A 14,010-nucleotide genomic window follows, 5' to 3' on the forward strand; every position below is an offset into this window, starting at 1 on the left:
AACTCAGGCTCTCCGGATATGCACATGAAGGCAAGGCAGCCAGCACAAAAGATACAAAAGTAACAGGTGCCAGGTACCTACTTACTTTCCATTTACTGTAGCTCTTATCCCCCATATCTGTGGGGGATATGTTTTAAGCCTCCAGTGGATGTCTGCAATGTGGATAGTACTGAAACTTACATATGCTATGTTTTTTTCTTATACCTACATACATACCTATGGTAAAGTTTAATTTATAAATTTGGCTGGGTGTGGTGGCTCACATCTGTAATCCCAGCACTTTGGGAGACCGCGGCAGGTGGATCACCTGAGGTCAGGAGTTCAAGACCAGCCTGGCCAACATGGTGAAACCCCGTCACTACTAAAAATACAAAAATTAGCCAGGCATGGTGCCAGGCACTTGTAGTCCCAGCTACTTGAGTGGCTGAGGCAGGAGATTTGCTTGAATCCGGGAGGCAGAGGTTGCAGTGAGCCGAGATCACACCATTGCACTCCAGTCTGGGTGACAAGAGCAAAACTCCGTTTCAAAAAAAAAAAAAAAAGAATAAAAGAAAAAGAAAAAAGTTTAATGTATAAATTAGGCACGGTAAGAGATTAACAACAGTAACTAATACTAAAATGGAACAATTATAACAGCATACTATAATACAAATTATGTGACTGCGGTCTTTCTCTTTTTCTCTCTCAGGATATCTTATTTTACTGTACTCATTTTTTTTGTGGTGATGTGAGATGATAAAATGCCTGTGTGATGCTATGAAGTTAGGTGAATGATGTAGGCATTGAGACATAGTGTTAGGCTACTACTGACCCTGTGATGATACATCAGAAGTAGGAGCATCTGCTTTGGGTGAGTCTAGTTGAAGGAGTCATGATAGGGTCGATGGTTGGATGTCTGGAGCAGACAGTATTGACAACAAATGAGCAGGTAGTTTATATAGTGTGGACATGCTGGAAAAAGGGATGATTCACATCCCGGGCAGGGCAGACCAGGATGGCACAAGATTTCATCACACTAACCAGAATAGTGTGCAATTTAAAACATATGAATCATTTATTTCTGGAATTTTCCATTTAATATTTTCAGACAGATAAGGGGAACTACCTATCAGAGAAGTCATTGGAACACTGCTATGTGGCTCATAATATTAAATCTGGACTCAGACAGGAGCAACTCAGTGAAATCATAACAAACAAAAGATTATGCTATTGCCTTCTAAACAAATAATAACTGATTTGAAATTATTAAATTGGATGAATGATTTATATAACTAAGTACACAGTTGTATAATTATAGATGTGTGTCACACACGTCTAATTTAGAGAATAGAAAGAATTTTAAATGCATTTTATTTACACATTAATTTGTATTATCATATCAGTTATTACATATTTTGAATATCACCCCTTAGCATGCCCAGATAGAAGCCAGTCTTAAGTTACAATTTTGTAAGAGAAGCTTCTGTTCTACTTTTCCCACTCTGAACATTAGATTATTGACTACAGTTGTCACTAAAGTCAAACACGGTTATGATTTGTGTATCTATAAAAATAGCTGAAGAATATGTAACTTTTGGATTTCATCTTCTTAAAAAGAAGACACTGATGATGAGATAGCATGATGAACGAAAAAAGAAAAAGGAGCAAGAGAGTTTGTGCCAGTGCATAGAGGATAGCTGGTATAATCTACATACTCAAACACACTCAGTGCTTTCTCAGGCATCAATATAGCTCACATGTGAGAAAATAAAAATTACATTGGGAAATAACACCTTAAATTGCTCAAACTTAGCCCTTTCTTTGAAAGCAATACTTGCTGAAAATGTGGCCCAATATCTCAAAATAATAGTCACTGGTGATATAGTCAATAAATCTTTGCCTAGTTAATAATTCTTTATATTAAATTCCTTCTGTTGAAATAACTGCTATGATATCTGTCTTCTGATTGAACCCTTGACTGATAGAAGATAGCTGACATTCAAGTCAGAGGCTAAAAGGCATCAACCAAAAGAATTAGTAAAAATAGAGAAGGCAAGAGTTTCAGGAACTGAGCCTTCAAGCACGCCAACTAATCTAATGGTTTAGAGAGATGATAAGAAAATAGTAAAAATAAGATGGGAAAAAATTAGCAACTAGTAAGGTAGAAGTAAAACTACCTAATATTATACTCTAGAAGACAAAAAATGATATGTCAAGAAAGAGAGAATAATCAATGGATCAAGATGGAAATTATAGGTAACCTATCAGTAGTGGGGGAGAACACTTGGCAAGCACATGTTTAAAAGAGATTAGAGATTATGATCTTAGTATCAAATAAGTGAATTCAAGGTAAAATGCATAAAATTATAAAAATAGAGTGCTTTATAATTATAAAATGCACAATTTATAATGAAGATATATGAGTTACAAATATATGCTCTAAATAATATTTATAAAGCAGCAATCAAAGAAGATACAAAGATCAATAAATGAAAATACATTTAAAATAACAGATTGAAGCTGGGCGTGGTGCCTCATGCCTGTAATTTCAGCACTTTTAGAGGCCAAGGTGGGAAGACTGCTTCAAAGTCAGGAGTTTGAGACCAGTCTGGGCAACAAAGCAAGACCCTGCTTTTACAAAAAATAAAATAAATTAGCTGCATGTGGTGGCAAGCGACTATAATCACTTAGTTTGAGCCCAGGAGTTCGAGGCTGTATTGAGCTATGATAGCACCAGCCTGCGTAACAGAATGAGACCCCACCTCTTAAAAAAAAAAATGAAATCACAGATTTACATTTCCTCTATTAATTCACAGCAAATCAAATGGACAGAAAACATTTTTTTAAAACTAAGTATCACATATAAAAAGTAGATGTAATTTATATATAGATATAATTCTATACCCCAAATATAGGAAATATGCTTTCTTTTAGGAGGCATTGTTTCATGAACAGGAGGTAACATGCCCTCCTGTCCATGAAACAGTCACAAAAATTGACTATATATTCAACCACTTAGCAAATTCCAATAAATTCCAAATTTACAAAGTTTAAAGATTACAGGAAATATCCTCTGACCATAGATAAACCAGGAAACAAAAAATCCTGCTACTGATACATTACATTAGTGCCATTAATCAATATTTCCAGTATTTCTATTTTTTGTCATTACAGGACGTAATAGGACTGTGTTCCCTAACACTCTTGAATTCATGCTTATGGGACTTGCATTAACTAATAAAACCTGAACAGAAGTATTTAAGGGTGTGCTGCAGTGACTGGCATCATTCCAGATGGTTCTGTTTGAGGACCAATAGAGCACAGCTCCCAACTGACCCTAATGGATATGTACTATGAAGTTAGTGTTAACCTATCCTGAATTGACTGATATAAACCTTAATAATTTTTGAAAATTAAAATTGAAATTGTAGAACTCTAGCCCCCTCAAAAAGATAAAAACATCAGTACCCATGAAAATATGCTTTTTAAAAAGCTATGCTTGAAGTACACATAAAAATATACAGGAAGAACTTTTCTTCTAAAGTATTGCCATTTTGGTGACCCAGCTCCAAAACCCCTAAGTCTCTCTGCCTCCCTTCTCTAAGATTCAGATTTCCAGAAAATAACATCTAATTGGTCCACCTTGAATTAGTTATCTGACCAAAAGCATGGGGTTCAGCAACACAGACATGGCCTCTTAGGGTTTGAGGGCCCTCCACTGTGTTTTGAGGCCATTTCCAGAGGGGAATAACTATAATTTGATTGCATCTCACCCCTCAGTCATATGCTGCCTACAATGATTCAACTATCTAGATTCTGGACTCAGTTATGAGGTACACCAAGACATGGTTCCTGGATGGATGATCTCTACATGGTCAGTTGTTTCCCAGTGAGGAAGAGCTTGGCCTTAGTTATGCGGGTCAAGTAGGCAGAGTTAGCACTCTGAATGGGAAGTAAATGACATATATTGAAAGCTGTATGTTCCATACTAGCTTCTATGAGAATTAAACTATGAGTCTATAACTTGATTAAGTTTCATTATAATGCTCACTTCCCATGTATATGCTATGTAAAGAGAGATTGTGCTTATGATATGGGAAGAAGCAACATATGTTTCTTTGAATTCATCATTTGCAGTAATTATGCTCCAACTTTGTTTCGGCATAGTTTTGTATGCCGTAACTCCTAGAATCACCACAAATGTCTAGGGCAGGTTTTCTAAGCTTTTTCTCTTGTCCTCTCCATCTAAACAGAATTTTTATCCAACTTGACTCTTGCCTTTGATGGGACAAAAACCAATTTTTCTCTTTTTAATTCAGCAAGTCCCATTCTTTAAACAGCTTCCAGAAGCAGCATATATATTCCAAGAGGAGTCATGGACATCCCTAAACCCTCTTCAGTGGCAAAAGTGGCAGGGAAAAGAGTATCCAGATGGCTGTGCTGGAACTCTTTTCTCTCTTCTGGATCTACCCAGGGATTGATTTCTGATCAAACAAATGTGACTGGACTCCTTTCAAGGCATTAAATGTAATTAGCTGTTAATTGTTATCGTTAGAGGACTCTGCTGAGTGGCTATCAAGGTACCATCTGGACAGCTCATGACATTCACTGGGGAAATCCCGAAATCTCCATCCAAAAACGTGTGTGTCACTTGCAGACATTTACAATACCTTTCAACAACCTTTGCATCCAGTGGGAAGCTTGTCACAGATGGTTGAAATTAAAGACAGAAATACTCTTTTTGTGGGTCAAAATTCTACTTTGAAGTATTTATACTTCTTTAAAATAATCAGGTTTAAATAAGGATAAAATTATAAGAGAACATAGACCTGTATGTTCTCTTATATTTTAAACACCATCTATATCATCTAGGCATCTGGTTGTAAACAACAGAACATGACAAAATCATCCGAAGTAACAAGAGAGAGAGAATTGATTGGAATTATATTGGACTACTAGAAGACCAGCTTGAAAACCTGACAGGTCCCAAGTAAGCTCTGGACAGCTATGCAGAAGATAACCAGGGGATGTCAGACAACTCTAACAGACTCTGTATTGTGATATCACTTGCTCAAGATCTAAAATCTTACAAAAGAATACCTGTTGTTCAAGTGTATGTCATAGTTTTACCACCTGATTCCATCAAAATGAAGAAAGAGGAAACATCTTTGGCTTCCACACCTGGAGATGGATGCTGCCTTCAAGTAAGTGATCTCCAAGTTAAGATGAAGATAACATTATGAAGCAGATGTGGAAGCTGAACACCCCCGAAGTGGCAAAGATTAACTAAATGATTTTACTATATTCAAACCCCTCTATGACAAGTTAAAAAAAAAACTGTCTTCCAATTATATTTTGAAAATCATTCCTGATTCAATCATTAACTACATGTATGTTCACATTGTGGTAAGGATGTATTTCAGAGAACTCTTGAGAACTTTGGATGAAGTGGTATATTCCTTACCTTTTGAGACCTGTACCACAAAATAAAACAGAATCCTTTTTTTCCAAAATAGAATACTAGTCTCAACAGGCCATTTTCATGACACAATATGGGGTTTTTAAAGTTTCATTAATTTTTTTATTTATTAAATTCATATGCATCTACTAAGTCGTTTATGTGTCACTGTGTAAAGTTTTGCTAGATGGATACAAAATAGTATTTAATACTGTCTCTAATTGAAATCTAAGTGGGAAAGTAAGACATATCTACCCAAAATAATTAGTAAACAGGGAAATATATATACTGTGATGGAAGTCAATTAAAATTTTATATATCCTGAAGCCTACTTAAAAGTACATTTTATACAAACAATAGTCAGTTCCCAGCATGTCTTCTGTGTTTGGAAAACAGATGTGACAGAAATTCAATTTAATTTTGTCCTTACCCTCTGCTATGCAACAATTTGCCAAAATGTTACAGGCTTACTCCTTCTATCCAGATATTTGGAAATATATTTTCTAGTTGAACCAAGCTATCTCCTCCTCCCTTTTTATCTTGTAAACTCCAGTTCATCATTCAAGATTTAACTCAGATGTACCTCCTGTGAATTTCTTGATGTACGCACTATGGATCTGTAGTCTGGAAACTTTGTCTTCCTAATGGTGCCACATCTTAATGACTCAGGAAATCTATGCCCATTCTCCTTCCCTATTCCACTTCTCTTCATCCATCTCTTAAATACAAGGAAGAGTACCAATAGGACTCAAGGACAAAATGGAGTCCTAGAGTCATACACATAAGCCAGCAACCATGGGGCGGCACCTACAGCGGGGGAGTGGAAGCAGGAGTAAAATGTTTATAAAGAGAATTTCATGGGAAAAATGCTGGCCCTTAGAGTGCCAGGTCTGTCCAGAAGTTCAAAACAATTAAATAATGACCCCTCTAAATAATTCAACCTGTTTCCCTCCTTCAGCATGCTTAGCTGGTTGATTAGTAACTGTACTATGGCAATACTTATGGGTTAACATTACCATTGTATCTTAGTGAAAAAGGAAAGCTTCAGGCTCTGCACCTCTGTAGCAAAATCAGTGTAGCACTAGGGCCTACTGTAAACATTCCCACAAAATAGAGATATCAGTCACAGTCATATGCATCAGTGATCTTAATGGAGGTTTAATATAAAGAATTTGTGAATAGGATAAAAAGAATAAGGCAAAAAGCAAACAGTGAGACACCAAGAAATGGTACTTCAAAAGCAGCTACTCATCCAAAGGTCCTAAGAACTTAGAAGCTTGGAAGAAAAATACTGACCACCTGGACATAAACCTTTGAGGAAGGGCAGCTGCTAGCTGGCCTAGTACCTCCAGAGCTCAGAGGAGGGCCCCTGCAGAGCTAGGACTGAGACTTACGAGGAGAGGACCATCCATTTACTGTTGGTAATCTGGGGAGATGCAACTAGGCTGGTGCAAGAATATAAAAAGGCAAATGGAAACTGGAGCCACCTGGTGCTATTGGAAGCAATTACTGCGTTCAGAGTGAAGCTCCATTGCTATTGTAGTCCTGAAAGGATCAAGAAACAAAAAGAAACCACGATCTCCTTTTCCTCCTTCAGCCTTTCAGTTTTTCTCTAGTTGCCCATAATAATAGCGCCCAATAGGAGCCAGCTGGTGAAGGGAGACAGTAGTTTTCAGAATTCCAAACACAGTCCTATAACGCCAAGGCTGGGAGATAAACAGTTCATTAACAGTAGGAAAGGCCGCAGGCAGGGAAGAAATATCTCCAGCTGAAGTTAGATATCAGTTCTTCCTTTCTTTGCATTTCATCTTTTTAGGTTTCATTTTTCATAAGGTTAAGTTTCCAACTTTTAACTGAGGCCATCCGAAAGATAGTATCACAGGCCTCATAATTAATGCCTTTTTCCTCATCTCATTTCTGATCCAATTAAAATAACTAAAAGGGCATAATTGAATTGTAAAACACAAAGTATAAATGCTCGAGGTGATGGATACCCTATTTACCCTTATGTGACGATTATTGTTTTGCACACCTGCGTGAAAATATCTTGTGTAACCCATAAAACATCTACACCTATTATGTACCCACAAAAATTAAAAATATGTTTAAATGCAAATATCCCTTTCGTTCCCGGGGACAGGGCTTTCCTAATCTTGCCCAAATTCAGAGACCCATTTCACTCTGAAAAGTGTTCCTGACCCTCTGGATAAAGGAAGAATTGCCACACTATGCAGGGATTACTAAGCCCTGTCTCTAGGTAGCCATAAGCTGTTAGTCCTACTTTGCTTTCAGAGTTGTTTATCAACCTCTGTTTTCTAAAACAAAATTTTTATCTTAGAATACTCTTCTCTGGACAGCATTAACCAGTACAGACAAAAATGAATGATAGATGTCCCATGAGCCTCAGAAGGCTGTACACCAGCTGAGCACTGAGCACGGTTTTATCAGTGAAATAATGATGAGTGGTTTTTCCATACCTAAGCACAACATTGAGTTAAAATCAACACTGCATGACTCATTTTTAAAATTCTTCTGACAGTTCTACCCTGTAGGTTGGCCTGAAGCCTGTCTCGCCTTTATGGGCCATCAGATTTGTTTGGGGATCTCCAACAGGCAGCAGTATGGAATACCTGCAGCTTAGTGGCTCACGATGCAGGAAATATTCTTGCCTGACTTTGAATCTATTAAAGCAATTTCTTCCTCTCTGATTTTTACAGCAAATGTCTAGTTGGCCAGTCAACCATGGCTGCAATGAAAGGAAAATGTGTTTGGGGAAGTAACATGGACTTCTTGGAGTAAAACAATCAAGATAGGAAAGATCCTATCCAGTTTATTCTCTGTCAATTTTAGAAAAACATCTTTCACACTTTCCCTCAAATATCGAGCCATATAAAATCATTGTTCAATTTAACTTTGAATTAACTTTAACAATGACAACTTAAGGTACTGTGTTAGGTGGAGTAAACCCAAGAGGGTCTTAAAATATAAAAATTATTGACAATCGAGTAGGAATAACACACTTTTTTTCATTTAGCATTTCAACCTAACCATGGAGGTGTAGGGGATTTATGCCCTTTCCCTTTAGATTGTGTGTATGTTCTGCAATTGCTTTAATCAATACAAAACTACAGAAGTGACACTGTACCTGTTTCTGTGCCTAGGCCTTATGAAACTGACAGCTTCCGCTACCTGTCTCTTAGAATAATCGCTCTTGAAACCCAGCCACTATGCTGTGAGGAAGACCAAGCATCCCATGGGGAAGCCCACATTGAGAAGAACTGGAAGTTCCAGACTGAAGTCCTGCTGTGTTCCCAGACAACAGTCAGTACCAATTTGCCTTTTAAGAGAGTGAGCTATCATGTAAACGACTTCTCTGGATCCAGAAAAGCCTAGATCTTGACCTACAAAATCATGAGCAAAATAAAATTGTTCTATTAAGACATTATCTTTTGGGGAATTTTCATAGGCAACAGCCACCCACTATAAAAAGCTGTCACCTCATATGAGATAACATCCTCAAGACATTTTGAGTAATTTAGTCTAGCTCACTAGGAAGCCCCTGTATTTTATCTCCAAGCAAACACATATTTCCTGCCTTTCAGTAATGTATGTTCTGAAGGGAGAAAAAGGCATTGAGATACAAAAGCACATTATAAGACAGAAAACTCTATGTGTCATTTCCTGTCATTTACCTTGATGTGAGCCACCATCTCCAAAAAGGGGACTAGTTGTCATCGCTTCATATCTCCCGCTCATCTTTCACCTACTTCTCCCTTTGCAGTCTTGTGCATACCATTGTGGCCTCCCCACCTATTCCCACCACTTCTCCATATATTTTATTACACTTTAAGTTCTGGGATACATGTGCAGAACATGCAGGTTTATTACATAGGTATACATATGTCATTGTGGTTTGCTGCACCCATCATCTACATTAGGTATTTCTCCTAATGCTATCCCTTCCCTTGCTGCCCAACCACTGACAAGCCCCAGAGTGTGATGTTTCCCTCCCTGTGCCCATATGTTCTCACTGTTCAATTCTCACTTATGAGTGAGAACATGTGGTGTTTGGTTTTCTGTTCCTGTGCTACCTTGCTGACAATGATGGTTTCCAGCTTCATCCATGTCCCTGCAAAGGACATAAACTCATTCTTTTTCATGGCTGCATAGTATTCCATGTTGTACATGTGCCACATTTTCTTTATCTCGTCTAACATTTATGGGCATTTGAGTTGGTTCCAAGTCTTTGCTATTGTGAATAGTGCTGCAGTAAACATACATGTGCATGTGTCTTTATAGTAGAATGATTTACAATCCTTTGGGTATATACCCAGTAATGGGACTGCTGGGTCAAACGGTATTGCTACTTCTAGATCCTTGAGAAATTGCGACACTGCCTTCCACAATGGTTGAACTAATTTACACTCCCACCAACAGTGTAAAAGCGTTCCTATTCTTCCACATCCTCTCTAGCATCTATTGTTTCCTGACATTTTAGTGATCATCATTCTAACTGCCATGAGATGATATCTCATTGTGGTTTTGATTTGCATTTCTGTAATGACCAGTGATTATGAGCTTTTTTTCATATGCTCGTTGGCTGCATAAATGTCATATTTTGAAAAGTGTCTGTTCATATCCTTCACCCATTTTTGATGGGGTTGTTTTTTCTTGTAAATTTGTTTAAGTTCCTTGCAGAGTCTGGATATTAGCCCTTTGTCAGATGGATAGATTGCAAAAATTTTCTCCCATTCTGTAGGTTACCTGTTCACTCTGATGATAGTTCCTTCTGCTGTGCAGAAGCTCTTTAGTTTAATTAGGTCCCATTTGTCAATTTTGGCTTTTGTTGCAATTACTTTTGGTGTTTTAGTCATGAAGTCTTTGTCCATGCCTATGTCCTGACTGGTATTGCCTAGGTTTTCCTGTAGGACGTTTATGGTTTTAGGTCTAATGTTTAAATCTTTAATCCATCTTGAGTTAATTTTTTGTAAGGTGTAAGGAAGGGGTCCAGTTTCAGTTTTCTGCATATGGCTAGTCATATGACCATACACCATTTATTATGGAGGGAATCCTATGCCCATTGCTTGTTTTTGTCAGATTTGTCAAAGATCATATGGTTGTGGATGTGTGGTGTAATTTTTGAGGCCTCTGTTCTGTTCCATTGGTCTATATATCTGTTTTGATACTAGTACCATGCTGTTTTGGTTACTGTAACCTTGTAGTATAGTTTGAAGTCAGGTAGCATTATGCCTCCAGCTTTGTTCTTTTTCCTTAGGATTGTCTTGGGTATATGAGCTCTTCTTTAGCTCCATGTGAAATTTAAAGTAGTTTTTTTCTAATTCTGTGAAGAAAGTCAATGGTAGCTTGATGGGAATAGCATTGAATCTAAAAATTACCTTGGGCAGTATGGTCATTTTCACGATATTGATTCTTCCTGTCCATGAGCATGGAATATTTGTTTGTGTCCTCTATTTCCTTGAGCAGTGGTATGTAGTTCTCCTTGAAGAGGTCCTTCACATCCCTTGTAAGTTACATTCCTAGGTATTTTATTGTCTCTGTAGCAATTATGAATGGGAGTTTGCTCATGATTTGGCTCTCTGTCTATTATTGGTATGTAGCAATGCTTGTGATTTTTGCACATTGATTTTGTATCCTGAGACTTTGCTGAAGTTGCTTATCAGCTTAAGGAGTTTTGGGGCTGAGAAGGTAGGGTTTTCTAAATATACAATCCTGTCATCTGCAAACAGAGATAATTTGACTTCCTCTCTTCCTATTTCAATACCCTTTATTCCTTACTCTTGCCTGATTGCCCTGGCCAGAATTTCCAATACTATTTGAATTGGAGTGGTGAGAGGGGGCATCCTTGTCTTGTGCTGGTTTTCAAAGGGAATGCTTCCAGCTTTTGCCCATTCAGTATGATATTGGCTGTGGGTTTGTCATAAATAGATCTTATTGTTTTGAGATATGGTCCATCAATACCTAGTTTATTGAGTGTATTTACCATGAAGAAGTGTTGAATTTTATTGAAGACCTTTTCTGCATCTATTGAGAAAATCATGTGGTTTTTGTCATTGGTTCTATTTATGTGATGGATTACATTTATTGATTTGCATATGTTGAATCAGCCTTGCATCCCCGGGGTGAAGCTGACTAGATTGTGGTGAATAATCTTTTTTGTGTGCTGCTGGATTTGGTTTGCCAGTATTTTATTGAGGATTTTTGCATTGATGTTCATCAGGGATGTTGGCCTGAAATTTTCTTTTTTGTGTGTGTCTCTGCCAGGCTTTGGTATCAGGCTGATGTTGGCCTCATAAAATGAGTTAGGGAGGATTCCCTCTTTTTCTGTTGATTGGAATAGTTTCAGAAGGAATGGTACCAGCTCCTCCTTGTACCTCTGGTAGAATTCAGCTATGAATCCATCTGGTCCTGGGCTCTTTTTGGTTGATAGGCTATTAATTGCTGCCTCAATTTCAGAACTTGTTACTGGTCTATTCAGGAATTTGACTTCTTGGTTTAGTCTTGGGAGGGTGTATGTGTTCAGGAATTTATCCATTTCTTCTAGATATTCTAGTTTATTTGCATAGAGGTGTTTATAGTATTCTCTGATGGTAGTTTGTATTTCTGTGGGATCATTGGTGATCTCCCCTTTATCATTTTTTATTGTGTCTATTCTGTTCTTCTCTCTTTTCTTCTTCATTAGTCTGGCTAGCAGTCTATCTATTTTATCAGTCTTTTCAAAACACCAGCTCCTGGATTCATCAATTTTTTGAAGGGTTTTTCATGTCTCTATCTCCTTCAGTTCTGCTTTGATCGTTACTTCTTGTCTTCTGCTAGCATTTGAACTTGTTTGCTCTTGCTTCTCTAGTTCTTTTCATTGTGATATTAGTGTGTCGATTTTAGATCTTTCTAGCTTTCTGCTGTAGGCATTTAGCGCTATAAATTTCCCTCTAAACACTGCTTTAGCTGTGTCCTGGAGATTCTGATATGATGTGTCTTTGTTATCATTAGTTTCAAATAAATTATTTATTTCTACCCTTATTTTGCTATTTACCCAGTAGTCATTCAGAAGCAGGCTGTTTGGTTTCCATGTAGTTGTTCGGTTTTGAGTGAGCTTCTTAATCCTGAGTTCTAATTTGATTGCACTGTGGTTTGAGAGACTGTTATGATTTCCGTTCTTTTGCATTTGCTGAGGAGTGTTTTTTTCCAATTATGTCGTCAATTTTAGAATAAGTGCTATGTGGTGCTGAGAAGAAGGTATATTCTGTTGATTTGGGGTGGAGAGTTCACTCCAAAGGAGTGATCCTTTGGAGGAGACGGGGCATTCTGGTTTTTGGAATTTTCAGACTTTTTGTGTTGGTTTTTCCTCATCTTTGTGGATTATTTACCTTTAGTCTTTGCTGTTGGTGACTTTTGGATGGAGTTTTTGTGTGGTCATCCTTTTTGTTGATGTTGACACTATTGCTTTCTGTTTGTTGGTTTTCCTTCTAACAGTCATGCCCCTCTTCTGCAGGTCTGCTGGAGTTTGCTGGGGGATCCAGACCCTGTTTGCCTGGGTGTCACCAGGGTAGGCTGCAGAACAGGAAAGATTGCTGCCTTCTCCTTCCTCTGGAAGCTTCATCTCAGAGGGGCACTTGCCGAATGTCAGCCAGAGCTCTCCTGTATGAGGTGTCTGTCAACCACTGCTGGGAGATGTCTCCCAATCAGGAGGCATGGGGGTCAGGGACCCACTTGAGGAGGCAGTCTGTCACCTAGCACAGTTTGGGCACTGTGCCGGGAGATCCACTGCTCTCTTTAGAGCCAGCAGGCAGGAATGTTTTTAAGTCTGCTGAAGCTGTGCCCACAGCCTCCCCTTCTTCCAGGTGCTCTGTCCCAGGGAGATGGTATTTTTATCTATAAGCCCCTGATTGGGGCTGCATCATCTTTCAGAGATGCCCTGCCCAGAGAGGAAGAATCTAGTGAATGCACCAGAAGCTCGAGTATTCTGACTCTAAACATGTTCTTTCCTCCAACCGTGTCTGGCCTGTTGATTCATATTCACAGATGCTGAGTTTATTGTTTCTAAAAAACAGAACCATTTATTACTATGATACCTCAGAAATTCCAAAAACAAAAGTTGGAATGCCCATCAGATTATTTATCCTTTTTATAAACTGGATAAATGCAAATCTTTTTAGTTCACACTGCTCTTTATTATTGAACGTTATGGAACCTTTGGGTGTGCCTTGCTTGTCCTTCCAGCTAAATTATCACCTCCTCCAAGACAGAAACCTCAAGTTCTTTGTCTTTGTATTCTTCCCACTGCCTAACATAATGCTATTCAAGTAGTAGATGTGCCACTTGGTTGATAAAACTAAAAGAACAAAATGTCACCTTGATAAAGTTTCCTGTTGGAGAAGCAAAAATTAAAAGGAAACAGCTAAATTGATATTGGATTGAATAAAGGATAAGGGAGAATTCCAACTGTGCCTATATAAGAAAAGAAAAAAGGAATACATTTATGTTTTATTTTCAAAATCTTCATGCCAGCTAACATATATGAATACTTCCCTTTCATTTATTTGCTCTGACTCAGA

The sequence above is a fragment of the Theropithecus gelada genome, chromosome 15 (assembly GCF_003255815.1).
Source record: "Theropithecus gelada isolate Dixy chromosome 15, Tgel_1.0, whole genome shotgun sequence".
Lineage (NCBI taxonomy): Eukaryota > Metazoa > Chordata > Mammalia > Primates > Cercopithecidae > Theropithecus > Theropithecus gelada.